Raw genomic sequence first — 18,695 nt, 5'->3', positions numbered from 1 at the left:
GGCTTAGCAGCAGCAGCAGCCCGGCCGCCTCCCGCTCCGCAGCCGCCCCGACCCCCGAGCCGGGGGGGCGGCAGGACGGGCCTCCCACCCCCCGTGGGGCAGCGGGCTCCGGTGGGTCCGCCCGCCCCGCGGCTGCCCGGCGCGGTTCTGCTTCCCGGTCACCAGCTCCCTGCGCACTGGGCTTTGTCGCACGGGCCGCCCTGGCTCCTCCTCTCACCCCTCCCCGCCGGGCCCGGGGAGCAGCCACGGGGCCTCGCTCGGCTCCGCGCCCCCCGGCCCCGCCGCGGGGACAGCCCTGCCCGCCCCCGGCGGGACGAGGCGGGACAGGACGGGCTGGGGGACCCTGCCGCCTGCTGGCTCCCCCGGCCCCAAAATGGTGGGAGCCGCTTCGCTCCGCCCCCGAGCGCGGTGTTTGTTTGTGTTCCGGGCATGGCGGAGCCAGCGGCCGCTCGGGCCCGGCGGGGTGGGACAGGACGGGATGGGGCGGCAGCGGGGACCCCCCGCGCCACCCGGCCCACCCCGGCTGGGGGCGTTGTGCGAGGCCCAGATGCCTTCCCATGGGATCCCCGGCGGGCGGGTCCCCAGGCAGGAAAGGGGGTTTCCTGTGCTGGTCGCTGGCGTGATCCGAGGGGCACGGGCAGTGAACCCCATTGTGCAGCAAAACCAGCAACAGGCAGTTGGCTGTTGCGTTTCTAAAGGTTTTTTTATGCGATAAGCAGATACAGTAATAAGCCATATATTTAGCTCCTTCTTTTTCCTTCATAAAAATATATTCATACTTGGATATAAGTATAGGTAAGTACTGATAAATGCAAATTTGAGGAGAGTGAATGTTCCTGTGTCACTGTGTTAGTGTGCCAGCACTGACCCACAAAGAGAATACAGGATGGTCCTATTAATGTTCTTCCCATCTTTGTCATCTGTGATGGCTCCTCAAAATCCCTCCTTGGCCTTCAGATTCACACCATGGAAAATATTTTAAAATCCAATTTTTAAAGCAAATTATTTTTTAAAGTGAAGCAAATGTGGTGCAGATGAGAACAGCTGGAAAGTCCAGTCTGTAAAGAAGTACAGCGTGGCTGCTGCTTATCACCACGTTCTCTGCTGATACAGCTCGGGCCTGCTTTGCACCAAGAGCTCCCATGTTGGGTCAGAGTATCTACAGACCTGTTGTTCACAGTGACGTATTTGGCTCCCCAGCCTTTGCTGGTGGACCTCAGTCTGGGATCAGACTTTTTTGCTGATTATCCGTATGAGTTCATTCTTGGAGATTTCATTTTATTACTGTTTAGGGAGGTTTGTTTTGCTGCTTATCAATGGGTAAGTTAAACAACCCCAGTGTAAAGCCTGTGATTGCTGCCATTTATGGTGTTCTGACTCAGTTTCAGGCTTTTCGAGGAAACTGAAAATGGGGCAGGAATTGTGATTGTTGTTCAAGATAGAGAGGCTTGCAATGGTGCATTGCAAATAATGACTGTTGTACATGGTTTACTCATTTGGGTGTTTATCCTATGAGTCTCTTGGCTTGGTTTAATAGAATTAGGCAAGCAATTGTTGGAGGGGATCCAGTGAACCACTGCCTCACCCAGTCATGATTTCAAGGTTAAGACAATGTCAGAGCTGTCTGCTGTGAGAACCTGGTGATGAAACTCCAGCGTTGTCAGTGGTATTTTCAGTTGTGCAGTGGCACCATTGGGAATGAGATTATGGGCGACCAGAAAGACTTATTTATTCAGCTGTTATTTCATGTTTTGTTTTCTCTGTGAGGCTTTTGGCCTGTGTCATTGGTGTAGTTCAGTGGAAACCACAGGTCACACTGTGCTTTGGTGTGAGGCTGTGATCACAGTTGTGATCCTCTGCAGTGAGGAGGTCCTATGGAAACCTGTGGTGCCTCCCTGCTGGCTGACATGCCAAGAGAGCCTTTCTCTGGAAACCAGAGTGCAAACTGGTCTCATCCTGATATGCAGTCAGGACATAGGTCTCTGAGTCTTACAGTATAGATGTTGCATTTATTTACCTTGAGGCAGATCTCCAGAAGGAACAGCTGCCAAGCCCAGTTAAAACTTTCCCATTAGTAGGTACAGGATGCTCCAAATCTGGGCATGTTTTAAAAAATGCAGACTTGGCAAGTGCCAGAAGAGATCTGCTTTTCATGGTGGACTCACAGAGACCAGAGAGGAAGCAGCAGTTCATGTTTGGCCTTGCAACACGACAGACTGCACCTGCGAGAGCTCTGAAGGGGGAAGAGCTACTACCAGGCATGCCTGGGTTCTTTGAAGTAGGAGTGGTTGAAGGCACTGCTTTTCAAGGCCGTTCACTCCTGTTGTGTCAGACAGGTCATTAACAATGGCTTTGCACCACCAGCTCAAAAGTTGTACAGCAGTCCAGGAGATGGGAAAATGGAAGAATTCTTGTGTTCACAAATGTCTTTTAATATCACTTTGTATGCTGAGGTGTAGCTGTGAGCCTACTCCTTTTGCTACCACACTTTTTGCGTGTTGGGGACAAGGAAGCAGATGGATGGATCCTCAGAGGATGTGATTTATGAGTATGGTTTTGATGTTCTAGCGGAAACATAGGGCAGTTTAACTGATTACTTCAGTTCTTTCTGTTTTTTACTTCCTCTATTTAGTTTGGGGAACAAGTAATGATGAGAATGGATCTTCTAGAGCCTTAAAATGCTCCTATAGAGGAAGAAATATTAATGTAGTGGTTTAGGTCTGCAGATACTACAGATAGAAAAGATAATGCAAATACAAAAATTCTTGTCAGACTAATATCAGACAAATATTAATACAGAACTGGCAACCTAAGTCAATGAAACTTTTTCTCACCTGTAGACATTTAAACAGTTGGCTGTAATCTGTTGGATTCCATCAGAATGGAAATGGGGATGTTCTGAAATTTACCAGTGCACAGGATTCATGTTCTGGTACATCTCGATACAACAATGTCATATACAGGTCTGTTCTAACCACTTTTTGGCAGCTAGCAACCTTCTGGCAGCTAGCATCTTCCAAGTGACATCTATTTTTCAAAACAAAATTGAAATTCAAAATTGAAATGCAGATAAAGTTGATTTTTTTATTTTATAGGCTTTTGATATGAGAGGAGGCGAGTTACATACTGTGGTATTCTTAAGGCTCATACGAGCTAGCCAGAGATTATGAACTATCTTACTGAAAAATCTGTTCCCTTTTGAGTTAAAAATCTAAAATCCATGGAGGACATAAAAAGTCCTTCTTGTTAAGAGTTTCTCTGCAAAATTGACATCATGAATTGCCTAATTTTTAGATGAAAGACCCTTTGATAACACCAGTTTACGTGATCCATGCTCATGTTATTGTTGGACAACATTTTGGATATGTTTAATGTGTCATGCTCAACAAAAGTTTTTGAAAGACCTTTTCTGTCCTCAGCATGGAAAAGTTTTTTCACTTCCTTTTCTTCCACCAAGCTTATTTTCCCAGCACTTATCATCTCTCATTATGTCTTATCTTTCTTCTGGATAAGATTGTTTTCCCAATTCATACACAGAAGCCCAGTTAACTTCTGAGTGCAATCTTTCCATGCCATGGTACGCAGAGGTTCAGAGATAACTCTGTTTGCTTGGGTAATGTTGGTGAATAGAACACAATGCAATTTTAAAACCTTTTTCTGGAAGGAAAAAAAAAGACTTTGTATACCTCTGGAGAATGGAAGTAAATTACATTCTTCTATTATGTATGTGAATCTGATTATGGGAATGGTGGAATTAATTTATCTGGTTATAAAGAGCATGGCTTCTTCTAAAATGCACATGATTATTTTTAGTTTTGTTGATTTTAGCTGGATTGTAGACGTTTCTCAGTGTATATTACAACTGCATATTGTTTTCTGAGACAGAGCGAATGCAGCACTAGAAAGCAATTATGGAACTAATATATTTCCCTGAAATGTACTTTGTGATGCAGGATTTTACTCATGTTTCTAAAAATTACTTAAACTTCTGCCTAAATTATCCTTGTATCACAAATATCACTTAAATCAATTTATCCTGAAGAGGCCATCTTGGTAAGGAGAAGTATTCCATTATTGACAAAAATAACTTGCCTTCCATAATAATGGTTTTCCCCAGGTCCAAAATGTTTTTTCAGCAAGGAGTGTAATGCCTACCTATTCTGTGCACTGGGGCACCTGCACTGTGTGCCACAAAGAACAGCAAGAACATGTTTTTTGGCACTGAAACACCCAAGCAACAAAGCAGAGAGTCATCATACAAAAGTAAGCTCTTCAAACAAGCCCTTTGTCACCCAGCTTCCTCGTGAATTTTTTGTAGGAGTCAATTTTCCTTTTTCTCCTTGTACCACATGTTGCCACAGTCTCAACTGCAAGAATGATCAGAGACCTATAAACATGATCTAAGAGGAGAGATTGAAAGAATTGGGGTGGTTTAGTCTGAAGAAAAGGAAGGTGTTGGGAAAAATGGTAATGATCTTTCAAAATGTAAATTGTTTCTCTGCAGAGAGGAGGAGTAAGTTTTTCTTTATGTTCAGTGGGTCTAGGGCAAGAGGTGATGCACTTGGAGATTTAAAGCAGACATTAGGAAATTATTTCAAACTGCAAATGTAGTTTGGCACTGAAAATGATTATCTGGGAATCTCATTTGCTGAAGCCTTTGGAAGGCGGATTAGGTCACGTGTCTCAGGCATGGTTTTAGTTGCAGTAGATTATTGGAGATAACCCCAAAAGGTTCCTGGCTGGTTTATGGTGTTTTGTTTCTCTCAGGTGATTTACAGCAGATGTTTTACTGCTGGGTTATTTTGATTCTCACGCTTCCTTATATCCTTAGAAAATGCCAGTAAGAAAATATGTCAGTAGGTAAAAAATTGGGTAAGTAGAGTGGGTGGTGACATTCCCAATAGTAGAATATTAAGAAATCACAGTTCCTGCAGGAAAGCTGGTATGTTTGAGCAGAGTGTGACATGCTGACATGTCCTCCTGACAGGCTTTGGGACACAAGTATTGGGCTGGCTTTCAACAAGTGGTGGATAGTCAATACACAGAAATCTATGCTTTAACTAATCTTTTAAATTTTATTTTAATTTTAACTTTTAATAGAAGCATTTGTCTTTCTTCACTTTTTGCTGTGTTTAAGTATTTCCTGAATCTGCAAGGAGTGAGCTCTATCCACAGTTTATCAGGGGCCAGTTCATTAGCCTTTTTGTTCCTCCAGTTCTCTGCAACAGTAAGGTACTATCCAAAATGCTTGTACCTCTTTGAAAGTGAATTGATGAGTTAATTGTTTGTTCAAGTTAAATATGCATTCTGCCGCACATCTTAAAACACCTCTTATTCACCTTCTCTGTAGTCTTCCTATTTTTCTGATTTTCACCATTCTTCCTGTAGCCTAAAAATCTCTATTTTCTTCCTGTATGTAACTGTAGGTCTTCTTTTAACAGAGTGTTAAAATGACACTTGGAAGGATTCATGAGAACCTAGGGAGTGTGACCTTCTGTCAGACAACTCTGCCCAAGTCCAAGATCACCCATGTCTTTGTCATTCCTTGACAGAAAACTGTTGAAACTCTTTCTGGATACTGAATGATGGCTACAGGTACTGTGTTCTCATCCCTTACTGCTTCAGAAAATTTAGTAAGATTGCTACAAGTCAGACTCTTTATTATGTGTCATGTTTGTACTGTTACAGCAATTTTAGATGTCTGGAAACTGTTACAATGCTTTGTTTCAGTTTTTCCTTATGGGTATGAGTTGTAAATCTCCCATATTTCACTGCCCTGTGGCGTCCTTCTTTGGTCCACTTTTCCAGTAAGCATAGTACCCCAAGCTGCACAGAGTGATCCAGTTAAAACATCAGTGTTGGGTAAAGAGAATATCATTTAGTGTGTGCAAAAATGCCATTGATCAAACTTAGTGTCCTTCCCTTTTCCTAACACATCGTTTGTAGCCCCTGTCACTCCCTATCCTTCTCCATGTAATTCCTGCCTACTCAGATTTTCTTATTTTATGCTTCTCCAGATGATTATTCTGAAGGGTACTATTTTGCACTTCCTGTTGAAACTGTGGTCTGTGAGAGCTTAGCTGGCTGAATTGCAGGAGACAAGTTACTGGAGACAGAACAGAAGGAATGTGAGAAGGAACCACTGAAGATTTTGTACTAAAAGTATGGGGTGCTTGTGAATGACTGCCCTTGGGAAATGCAGTCTGCCCTCTGGTCAGAAATGTTTCTTCTTAACATTTAGTTTTGCTTTTTGATTAGTCCATGTGTGTACAGCCTCCTCTTGGAGGAGCAGGCTGGAAATTTGTACCAGTATTTGCTTTTGCATGCTCAAACACTACTATGTTTCCTGAAAAATAATTCTAGGAAATAACTATATCATGCAGAAAACAGAAATTATCATAAGTTAAGTCTTCCTGATGTCTCTAGTAGTATGAAAAGGACTACAAGAAGGTAACTGTACAATTCCTTAGTCTGTCTTGATTTTGGTTGTGTGGAGATTCCTATAAGACATGGAAACCTTGCTTGTTTACTTACATGACAAAAGAGGAGAGAGGCCTTTTTTTTTTTAGCAGAACATACTGTTTCAACAAACAGTTATCACAGTGAAACAAGAGAGCTAAAGGTACTGTAAGTCTATTCTTCTTTTTCTTAAATGTTTCAAAATTTTTGTGTCTAAAGAAAAACTATTTTTCTTCTCTTCTGTTGTGAAGTGCATGCCTACAGTTAGTTTGTGTAACAGCAAACTGTTCCCTTTCTCAGTTAAGTTTATAGAAATTGCACACTCTGTGGAGCTACTTTAACTTTTATTTGGAAGTGTTATCATCTTAGCAGTGGACTTGCATGCTGCTTCAGAAATTTAAGTATTAGGCTGCATATTGACTTAGAAAACCACAAACACTCCATTTAGTGTTTTGGTCTGTGTGCTGTTCCACAAACACTCATTTAGACATAGGTGACTGCACAGAATCTCTGCAAGACGGGGTGATTACAATGGTGCATTTTGCCTCTGACTTACAAGCTGTATACCAGCACAGTGCAAGGGTTAAGGGCAAGATAAAATTACTTGCTGCTGTTTTGATTTCCTGAGGGGTTATTATTTTTACATGAGAAATGAGGAATGCAGTGAGGACCATTCCTGTGCCAAAATTTCAAAGTATGTTCCTGTCAACTGTGGTGCCGTTCATAGGTTTTACATCAGAATCTTAAATTTGGATAGAAAGATCTCTGTTGTAGAAGCCCCATCTTGTGGACAACCAATCAATGACTACTTCAGTACAACTGAAATTTGAAATACTTGGAAAATCTGAAGATATTTTGATAGTCTTTGCAATAAACTGGAGAGTCTTCGTATTTCTGGACAGTATGAAAATTTCATTCATGTGTAGAAATCAGAATATGCTTTTCAAAGACTATTTCCACATGAAGGAATTGTGAATTAGAGAGGGGTATTAACACAGGGGTGGAAACAAGGATGGTGTCCTCAGAACTCTGTTTAAACTCCAAATCAGCTAAAACACAAGCCTGAATCCTGCCTTGAATTCCTAAAATAGTGTCCTGTAGCATTTGGATAGTATAAATGAGTCTTTAAGTGGCAAAATCATATAAGGGCAGAAGGACAGCCTTTGAAAAAAATTGTTAAGAGAGAAAGAATAGCAAAGTATGCATGAAAACTGAATCTGGAAACTTTGGAAATATCCCTAAGGAAATTGTTTGTTGCAGCACAAATTAATGGAAGAGGTCAAACAACTCCAGAATCAATGAGTCAACAGACTTGGTAGGAAGAGTGTTAGGAAGGTAAAAAGGGTGTGAAAACAAGCCTGTGATAAAAGCTATTTTCCGGTTTCACTATGACGCTGGTAGGATATGTTAGATACATTCTATTAAATAGAATAATATATGCATATAATTAGAATAGCTTTTTGTTGCTCTGAAGAAATTGGGTTACTCTATGATAGTTTTCTGTTTCTTCCCTATGAAGAAAGTTGGAACCTTCATGATAGTTTTCCATGTATTAATTAAGGCTGTAATGAAGGAGCCAGAAAATGTGGCGACATCTAGGGAAAGGTTGGCAGAAGTGCCTCCAACTGAAACACCTCCCACTGAAAATGCAGCTACTTCTTTTTCTGTGAAGGTGGTGTATCCAGGGAAAGTTTTGTTGGAGTGGCTTACTTGGAAGGGATGCCGAGAGAAAAAAGATTCTGGCATGTGAACAAGGTGCCAAAACAGCCCCTTTGATGGGAGGAGGACAGGGGTTGCTATTCCTACACATGGATGTTTAACTGAGCAAGGGGACCAACAGAGGCAAAAGTTCAGGATCTGGACATTGTAAAGCCAGAAAATAATTTTTTAGTTCTTACCAATAGTAATCTGGATGAAATCTTCACTTTTAAGACGTACCAGCTACAATACATTTTACTACTTAAAATTACCTTTAAAAGTGAGTGTATATCTGTCACTTTACAGTTTAGGTTTAAAATAACTGTTTTTTTCATATTGAATTGAAATACTTAGATTTTCATCATTCAGTGGTCTGAGAATTTCATAAATAACTCATTTGTAACATATATATGTATCTGAAAAAGTCACCTTTCTTAAAAAGCGAACAGATACAATTATAAATGCACAATATCGGTATATTACTAAAAGATTCACAGAAATATCCATGCCTGGCTGACTCTTTTTGCTTCTCATATTCTTTTGGAATAGAATTCTACATTTTTGATGAAGGATATCTTTGATGAATTGTCTTAACCACTGCAAAACCTTTGAGAAGAATGCATATTCCAAATTTTTACCTCAGTCTGCTCCTTAAGGAAGAGAATATTAAAACTTTAGCAATATATGGGACTACAATTTTTACCTGAGAGCAAGTTCTGCTGGAACCAGCACGAGCAATCAAAATGTTTCTTAGTGAGAAGTGAAGCCGTGAAAGGATCTTTGCAGCTCCTTTCTGTGGACGTTGTTTCTTCCTCAGGAGACAGGGAACAGCAGATGCTGGTTCACCCCTCAAGGGAAGAGCAGATGAAGTGGGAACAGCTACTTAGAATTCCCTGCACTTAAATAATAAAGTATGAACAGTTCAGCAAGAGGAGTACAGACAGACATTAGTATGGTGTGAAATCTAGAGGAGCTGTAGCCTAGGAACAGAAAATGGAGATGTAAAGCTCGTCATAAAAGGGTGTTGGAAAGCAAGGATTTATTTCAGTGGTGTCAAGAGAGGGAATAAGGGCTGCTCACTCCCTGCTCCACCAAGTCAGTTCATTGTAGTACAGAGGAAGGACAAGCCTTGGTATAAAGGACAGAATATTGCCTTATTCTGAGCAGAAGGCTCTAGAAAAAGTAAGTATTGGTAAAAGCAAAGTCTCTGAAGGAGTAGAAGATAAGGGCAAGCATTCTGTGATACTTCTTGTATTGGATTGTATTACAAATTACAGTTGTTTGTTTATGCCCATATGAGAAGGAAGGGAACTGATTACATCAAGAACAGTAATTTGTTATACCTTCCCTGCTAATATGTACAATAAAATTTCCAGTTGCAGAGGGTTCATAGCTGAAAGTTGCAGAGTAGTATGTATCTCTCATACTAATAGATTTTTTCAAGAAAATACAGCAGGACTGGAAACTCAAAGTTTGAGTGTAAACCCGCAGTAATCCACTGTCAGAAGGATTGTGTAGGTGTATAAAATTGATTTCAAAGGGAATGAAGAGGTGTGACTTGTGAATTGCTACTTTTTAAAGATAAAAAATTAGTTCACATGTAGGTCATGTTAAAAAAAGATAGTAACTTTTCATCCTTATCTCTTTATTATGCACATTTTTACAGATGTTTTCTTTGGTTGCCTCTAGCCTTTCTGCTATTTTAAAGATTCTCAAAGTTTTATTGAGATAAAATTGTTAAAATATGTAATAATACTGATATATCAAGTGATTAGTATTAAAAAAGATGAATTTTCAGTGGCCATTTGAAAACAAGGCCTGATGTGTTATGTCAATACAAAACTAAATCTATGCAGTTGAACCTTGAGCACTTGTGTTTGTTCTTTCAAAGCTGTCTCTGTCTTGTGTCCCTTCCTCTTCCAGCCCAGTCCCTTTGTGCAGAGCTGTGGTGGTGCCACATTGCTGTGACCCCAGTGCATTCAGTCACCATCATAGGATCCACTTCCCCAGGGATGGATCCTGGTCCCTGTGCCATATCAGCCAGGTAAGGAGAGGGACAGGTCCCTGCTGTCACCAAAGACAACCCAAATGTCTGCTGAGCCTCATCCAAAAAGGTTCACTAATTTACAGTTCCTTATGGCAAGACACTTCTGCTATTAATGTCGTGAACATTTTAAGATGTTGTCAGACAATAATTGCTATCACAACTTTTAATTCTGTGTTTCTGTTTCAAATTTTCCTCAGTTCAATCAGAACCAAAAGTTAATGCCCATTGGCTAATTTCCAGTGCATGCCTCCACAGAACAACTGCTGCGTTTAACTGGTGGAGAGATCGAGGCTTGAACTGACAAAAGACATCTGTATTTTGGAAAACAAATTAATGTTTATGTTTTAATTTATAAGTTCCTGGCTCTTTTATGGTTCCTGTTTTTCAAGTAATGTCTCTTTGGATCCCTAGATGATGGAGAGTCAAAATGGAAAAGGCCCATGAGAGAATTATCACAACAGAACATCTGGTCTGTGTTGGAAAAAGCTGAGAAAGATATTCAAAATCTCTGAGACCAAGAGGCAGCTATGAGGCAGTTTGAAAGTCAGTCCATGAAAAATTGTGCAGGTTGTGGCCACCTGGGCCAATCTAGTGTTGTTTTGGGAAGTGTTACTCTGCTCCAGAGCATCTGAATTTTAATCTCCCTTAAGCATGGGTATGTGAGAGCTGGGAGTGGTATGAAAGGTGTTTGCTTTCCATTATGTTAATCTGAGTCCCAGCATTGTCCTAATTATGTTGTGGGGTTTTGCCAGTCTCCTGGATTTCTTTTGAGCATGTAGGCTGCAGTCAAAAGGCTTTCCCAGGGCTTTTGGCATAGCTTTACAGGAAAGTGGATGGAAAGGACTTTGTATATTTTTGGAAGAATATTTTGCATCCTGCTTTAAACTGTTCCAGAAGGTAAAAGGACATTAGCTAGACAGTGTATTGGCTCATGTGCTGCTATGTCACTAATGGCAAGGAGTTTTATTCCTGTTTTCTGCAGTCACAGACTGTAAGAAAAGCAAAGAAATCATGGACCAACCAGGGCAGTAAAGTTACCCCTGGATTCAGAGGGAACAAACTCCTTCCACCACATGGAACTTTGGTCCTTTAAGTCATTATAGCTCATGCAGAGCAGAAACAATTTGACATGTATTACAAGAAACATTGCAAATTGTTTGCCAAAGAAAGACTTTACACTGCAGATGGAAGAACTGATGAAAATTGTTTATAGATGGGGAACTAAATGTAGATTTTTCAAGAACAAGGTTGCTCTCTTCCTTGCCAAGACAAACAAATCTAATAGACCATCTCATTGCTTTAGGCTGCCTGAGGACCCACTGGAAAGTGTATGGACCTTTTTCCACAGAAAATTTGTGTATTGTCAATACATCAGTGTATTGTCCACAGTTACACTGTGGCAGCTGCAGAGGAAGTGGAAGGTTCTCGGGAATACGTTAGGGAGAACTAGATTTTTGGCTTCTGAAACAGTGTGGAGTGCTTTTGGAAACTGGAAGTTTATAAGCTGGATATTACTGCTACAAAAGGTTATCTGTGAGTTAAACATAATAGTAATTAATCTGCTATCTTTTAACACTAACAACACAATGAAATTGAGAATGCCTGTCTTCTAGAATTGCAGTTTCCAAGATGGCTTCATTCCTGAGAAGATACCCTGGTCTGCACATCAAGATTTTCAGCATTACCTTTAGAAATCTCTGCACAGATGTTTTTACAAAGCACTGTGTAATCATCCCAAACAACTGGTTTTAATGGGCCAGTTATTTAGGAAATCATGTAATGAGAACATAAATACAATCCCTGATACTGACATAAAACATGTATTAGGAAAATAATGTAGTTTGTATTTCCCTGATATAGAACAGACCCTTGGAAATACATAACTCATCATGTTCTTAAAATTCTATTATATCTGTAAACTTATATATTGGCAGAGAGGCCCAGCAGTGTCCTGGGCTGCATTAGGAAGAGCATTGCTAGGAAGTCAAAGGAGGTGATTATTCCCCTTTCCCCAGCACTGGTGAGACTTCAGTGGAAGTGCTGTGCCCCGTTCTGGGCTCCCCACAGCAGGAAGGACATGGACAGGCTGGAGTGAGTGCAGGAAAGGGCCATGAGGATGGATAAGAAGAGCATCTGTCCTGTGGCTGCCCAGGAAGGTTTTGAAGTTGACATCGTTGAAGAAACTCCAAACCCAACTGAGCGAGGTCCCGAGCACCCTGCCCTGGTTGATCCAGCTTTGAGCTGGGCTTGGACTGAGTGATCTCCGGAGATGCTTCCAGACTGGGAATATTTGAGGCAGTTTGCTTGGGTCTTGTCAGTGTTTTAGCTGGAACTTGACTGTGGAGGAATCCTAAGAAGAGCAAAGGCTGTGACCCTAGAAATTCATCCAGATGGCTGAGGCCCAGAAAAGGCATAATGGGAGCTGCTAAGTATTCTGAATGTCTCATCAGAGTGATATTTCACTTGAAAATACAAAACAGAAATTACTTGGGTCTTAATGACACTGAATACCCATAATATTCTCTCACTTCAGCTGGACTGCAGATGGTAACAACCTCTCTCTATCTGAACACACTTATTTTAGTTTAATCTTGCTCTGTAAAATCTTACCATATACTTTACTCTAGAAATTATTACTTGGTGCTTTATGATTCAGAATTTATTTGTTGGTTTGTTCCACCCTTTCTTTCCATACCAGTACTAATATTAACAAATTACAATGTATTTTGACATATTTCTTCAGTAATAAGCACATACTATGTCTCAAGGAGTAGAGAATATCATACTTTGAGCAAGGTAAAATCAAAATATATAATTACGTTGCATATTGTATGGCACTTAGTTTGTAACTATTCTTACAGCACCTTCTGAATAAGAGGAAAGATGAAATTCAGAAAGGGCTTTCCTAGTTTAAAAAAATTTATGTTGAAACAAGATTTATGTTGAAAGGCAAAGATAATGTATTTTTTTTTTAAATCAGCTGAATAGTGGTGGGAAGATTCACCTGTGGTTTTTCATCATGAAAATGCCAAGGAACTAACTTGCAGTATTGAAAATTCCCAGATCCTCCTTCTTTTGAAAGTTCTTTGTCTTATATATTGCCTCTAAGGAAAAAGGAAAGCATGCTGGAAAACAAGAAATTGAGCAACACTGCACAAGTAATTAGGAAATAAATATATTATAAAGCATTTGATTTTGGTCTGGTTTTGCACTTCATCAAATGAAACAGTAAGTAACGTGTTTCTTTATTATCAATATATGGAGTCACATTGGGTCTGACAGACCAAGGCATAAATGTATAAATAATACCTATGATAATTATTAGAGGGCATCAAGTTTTGCTAGGGATGAGCCCATTGTGAAAACACAAAATTAAGACTTCGGACAAAAATAGCACATGAAGGTCAAACGTACTTAGTCATTAGTTGCTGTCTCTGCACCACTTTCCCCTGACTTAATGCTTTTACAGCACATCTCCTCTGATTCAGTCTCCTCTATCCTGTGTGGGATGGGGTTTTTGGTGGAGACAGTATTACTTTGAATTGACACCTCGAGCAGCAGTTCCTACTTGTACTGATTTCCTTTATAAATGTGTAACCTATTATATCTATCCAAGCCTGGCTGAGCTCCAAGTCACCCATTTCTCAGTAAGAGAGGAAATTAAATCTAATGTCTAATAAGCATAGAGGCTTATACAACCTTCATTCCCTCTAAAAAGTATTAAATAACATAATAATATTACCTTGTCTTTTGATAGCTGGAATGTTGTGTGCTTAGTTTTTATGTAGACCAAATTGGCTCTGCATATGAGCTCGAGGAGTCTGGGTTTGTCCATCCTTTTCTGCAGCCTTACTGGATGTCACCTCAAAAATTCTCCTCTTGTTGAAGGACCCCCTGAAACTTTCATGTGTAGGGTTTGGTCCCTTTCTCCACTTCTCTCTTTGTTCCCACACAGGGGCTGTGTCCCCCATGATCTCATCCTGGGGGTGCTGCTGCTCTCTTTTTCATTCTCTTCCTCCCAGGATTTTCCAGCCTGAACAGATTTCCATCCCATTTTCTGATAATACCCACCACGACTCTGTGTCAGTCGGTGCAGCATTTAAAAATGCAGAAATCTGACTTTAGGCCATACAGATTAGCAACATAATTTCAGGGCTTTGTCTCCTGCATGTAGCAGTTCAATAAGTGGATTTATACTGAATAATTTTAAACTGTTACAGCTCTCTGAAACCATTTCTCTCTCACTGCTGTAATACATAAAGTGACATAAGGTCACTGATGCTGTGGAAATTGGTTTTGCAGTTGATATGCTAATTCAGCAAGAAATCAGTTGTTGCAGAAAAGCAAAGAAAATTATTTTAATCTAGTGCCATGCTACTTCGTAGGCTTTTAGGAAAGAGATAATTAAAAATTCAAGGGAGTTCCAAGTCTGTGGAGAAAATACCATTTTGGAGATTTAAGATTATTTTTGCCTTACAGCTTATTAGCTTCTTTTCTGAAAGCAAATAAGCTGGATGTGGTGGACACAAATATGACATTTTCACATGCTCAAAACAATAAGAAATAAGATATTTTTAGAAACTGAGTTCAGCATAAGAATAAACTTGGTTCAGTCTTTTGTGTGTCATTCACCCCATGTTTACAGTAACTGCTCCTGCAATTTTGTGGGTGAAAACTTCCATGCAGATACATCCAGGGCCATTAATGGGGCTGCACTATGCAACTAACTGCAGTGGGGAACAAAATTACATTAATGGTGCCTAAGGTGAAAGAGAATCACTGCACTCAGTGTGTGTAAGGGGTAGCCAATGCCTTATTTTTTCTGAAACAAGTAATTAAGTTAAATTGAAAACAATAGTTAATCTCTAAGAATAATCATTAGGAGTTTGAAAGCCCTATATTTTTTTTCAAAACACTGCACTTATACTAAGGAATTACCAAGCACAAAAAGTAAAATAACTGTAATGTTTATGTATGAATATACCAAAGGAAAAAAAAAATTACCAGCGTAAACTCTTTCATCTTTTTGAGATGAAGAATAGACAAAATAAAAGTGCATTTCTGAGAAACAATTAAAAAAAAAATCTGTATTGTAAAAATTGTGTTGTCATTGTCATGTTTTAAAAGATATTTTAATTTTATAATAAGAAAAAAAAGATGACATTTTACTCTCTGTTCTTTTGTAAAACAGGTACAATGCTGCTGTTTGCACAGGAAGGACACCAGGTGCAACAAGAGTAGTGTCTGCTCTAGAGTGAAGGATGAGCTCCACTGGAGATGAGTTGGCTTCCCTGGCTGCAGTGCTCAGTATTTCATTTTAGCAAGTCTGAGATTGGTCCAAGTCTTCATCATCTCCTGTGCTTTATGCTAGTGCAAATGCCAGGTTGTATGAAGTTACTTACTGAAGAGAGAGAAGTAGAAAATGCAATTCTATGTTTTATTTCATGCTCCCCAAGTTTGCTCAGACAGGCACACCCAGAGTGAATATGTGCTGCACTGAACTTGGAGATCTTGTGTTATAAATTCTGGCTCCCCTGTGCTTTCCTGCTTTGCCCATAGAGCAGATAAGAGAGTTCATAACAGGAACACCCTGTTACCTCAGCTGCAAAAGGTTCTGAGAATCTAATGGCCAAGAGAGTGGAATTTAAATTTATTTTTGTTTGGTTTGTGTTTCAGCAAGCATTTAAAAGATCCACCAGTTTATCTTTGTCAGATTGTTTTTCTTTTGGCTTAGTTTGGCCACCAATCTCACTGTTGAGTTTACATTTATGGAATAGGACCCAAGGTTTTCTCCATGTCTTCAGTATTATGATTCTGACTTTGCAAGTCTTGTTGCTTGGGATAGGTGTACAAGTCATGTCTGCATGTACAGCAAGAGCAGAACTGGGGTTTGGATGCTGCTACTTAGTCAATTGAGAAGGAACAAAAGTAGTTTTGAAGGCTGCCACTCCTCCTGGCTGGCAGGCAAAAGAGTTGGTAAAAGCTGCAAAGACAACTGAGCACCCTAATGATGGTATTATACATTTTATTTCATAGGTGGATTTTGAGGAATAGTTTTTAAAGTGTAGTTATTTTACTCTCCTTTAGCAAGCCATGTGTGACCATAGCTGTTTTTCCAAAATGCCTGGTTTAGTTGCTTTTTTGCCACCAGTCAAATTCTCACTCCACGTGGTAATGTCCACAAGGTGGTGCCACAGCTAAGAAGTTTGCAACAAATAAGGCACAATAATTTGATAATTCTACCTTCTTTTTGTGGCTGACTAAAGTATCTGCATCATTAAAGAATTTATAATTATTTCATAAGCACAATATCACAGGTTTGCAAGCTCTTTTTTTAGACCACTTGTGTGAGCAGAGGTGGATCTGTCTGCTGAGCGAGAGCAACATCCACACAGCTGTGGCTGTCCCAAATCCTGTACAAAAATGAAGAGGTAGCTCAGAGTTTAGCAGACAGGCTGATGAAGAGCTGTGTATTTCCTAGCAGGGTTACCTGTGCCAGCACTGGGATCTGTCTTATGTTTGTCTGGGTCACTTCAGCAGGAATCAGCCTGGATCCTGACAAGCAAGTTCATCCACAACTTCAGCCAAGACAGCTTCCAGTTACCTTAGAGTGGCTATGACACATCAGATCCGAATTTCCTGAGGATAATCCAGGGATTTCTAGATCCGGGGATATCCAGGCTCCCTGTCCTCTGCTAATGTACAGTTGACTATTAATTCCAAAGGGGTATGAAGTGCTTTCAGAGGGACCTGCACAGATGATCGGGTTTATGAGCATCTTTCTAGAAAAGATCAGACTGGGGAAAGTACAAGGCAGTAACAGGGAATGTAAGATGTCAAATGTACCATCCAGTAAAGAAAAGACAATAAAACTTCCAGGAAAAATTTGTTTGTATGGATCTGAATGACTACACTACTTTGTAGCAGAGCAGAAGACCTGAAGTGCAGAAGGATTTGGCTATTCCCCTCAGAATGTGTGTGTCAGTTCTTCAGCTACCCTTGGCCCCATGGTGCTTCTTGCACCCTGCCCTGCTCCCCTCAGGGACCTCTGCAACCCAGGTATGCATGCTAGCACAAGAAATACTCCCTGTCAGCTTCTGCAGTGGAGAAATTAAATTTGAATCATTTATTCATCACATAATTTTGTACCAAAAACAGCAAGAAAAATGGATCATTTAAAATACCATTCAGACAAGCACTGCATTGACTTCCCCCTGGCTGGAATCTCTCTTTGGTATGGTATGCCTGTATCAGAGAAAAATAACAGGGTTTGCGTAATATGTTTCCTCTAAATTGCTAAATTATTATTTTAAAACATACTAAAATTCTTCTGGCTTGTAAGAGACTCAGTGGAAATTATATATAGCCAGGAAAGATGGTTTATCCCCCAGTTATAAAGTAGAATGAGAGTTAGAAGCTTATTGAGTCCCATTTTAAAAGCTGTCAAATAACACAACAGCCACCTACATGGTTTTTTAAGGATCATATCTATAAATTATATTTTAAAGTGATTTACAGTATTTTGAAACTTTGTATTGGTTCCAACATCTGTTTAGAAAAATCAGTATCTAATCTGAGAACTAACTGAAAATGTAAAGTCATGAGCAGGTCAAGTAGATTTAATTTATGAGTCAGTCTGTTGAGTTAGCTTGTAATAACTGAATCATGACAGTGACATTGTCAGAGTATTCCTGTAAGCTTGTTCGGAGTGTATGGCTGCAATGTGTCTTGCAATTAAAATAATATATTTCTGGTTTAGTTTGGATTTTGCTTTTTCTTTGACTTTGCAAAATTATTTCAAAATTGTTTATTTTTCAGATATTTTGCACAAAGAAAAAAACTATATTCTAAAGAGAGGAAATGACAGAGTATCTAAGATCATACATCTAAGTGTCCATAGTGTGAAAACCCCAGGTATGCATTATTTTAGTAATTTAACAACTGAATTGAAATCCTGAACACTCTCCCTTGCAATATTTGCAATGATTTTGTGCTTTTATTGGAAATCCCATAAGTATTTTTAAAAGATCAAAACTGTTTTTCCTCTAAGCCTGATTTTCTGGTTTTCCATTTAGGCAATCATGAACAAAACCTGCTTCAGCTCTATGCCTGAAATCTTACTGGGAGGAGGTAACTTGCAGTGTTGTAAGTTAGGAGTCAGTGTGAGCACGGCTCAGAAATCCTCCTGCAGATGCACGGCGCTCACCGGAAACAATTGAGAATGGCAGTGGTATCCTGCAGGATGTGTGCGACGTGCTCAGCAGGGGCTTGATTTACACAGGGCCACATTATAGATTATACATTCTGGCAATTGTGGTATTGTTATTGCTGGGCTGTATCTAAGCACAGGAAGTACATATAAGCACATTTGAAGTGATAACATCCACCCCTGTTTAAAAAGCGATACTTTATTCTTATATGTAATACAGCGTTTGCAAGGGAAAATAGATAATTTCCTAACTAGTACTTGGCAACACTTTTAGGGGAAAAA

At 39.9% G+C, this 18,695-nt stretch overlaps 1 long non-coding RNA gene across 10 annotated transcripts; it reads left to right on the top strand.

Moving 5' to 3' along the window:
* Window positions 1-386: 386 nt before the first annotated feature.
* LOC121665849 lies at window positions 387-18,512 on the top strand. 10 transcript variants are annotated; one of them, XR_006016495.1, is made up of 3 exons: window positions 387-13,432; window positions 15,396-18,118; window positions 18,280-18,512. It is a non-coding gene; the product is annotated as an uncharacterized LOC121665849 (long non-coding RNA). The 10 variants fall into 10 exon arrangements; XR_006016494.1 differs by lacking the exon at window positions 18,280-18,512 and having other exon boundaries at window positions 387-5,595; window positions 10,081-13,432; window positions 15,396-17,962; XR_006016497.1 differs by lacking the exon at window positions 18,280-18,512 and having other exon boundaries at window positions 387-5,595; window positions 6,018-13,432; window positions 15,396-17,962.
* Window positions 18,513-18,695: the final 183 nt, after the last annotated feature.

Source organism: Corvus kubaryi, unplaced genomic scaffold (assembly GCF_017639235.1).
Source record: "Corvus kubaryi isolate FWS band 111438036 unplaced genomic scaffold, C.kubaryi_AGA036_p1.0 37334, whole genome shotgun sequence".
Lineage (NCBI taxonomy): Eukaryota > Metazoa > Chordata > Aves > Passeriformes > Corvidae > Corvus > Corvus kubaryi.
Note: the sequence above shows the minus strand (reverse complement) of the source record. Positions and strands in the feature narration are given on the sequence as shown.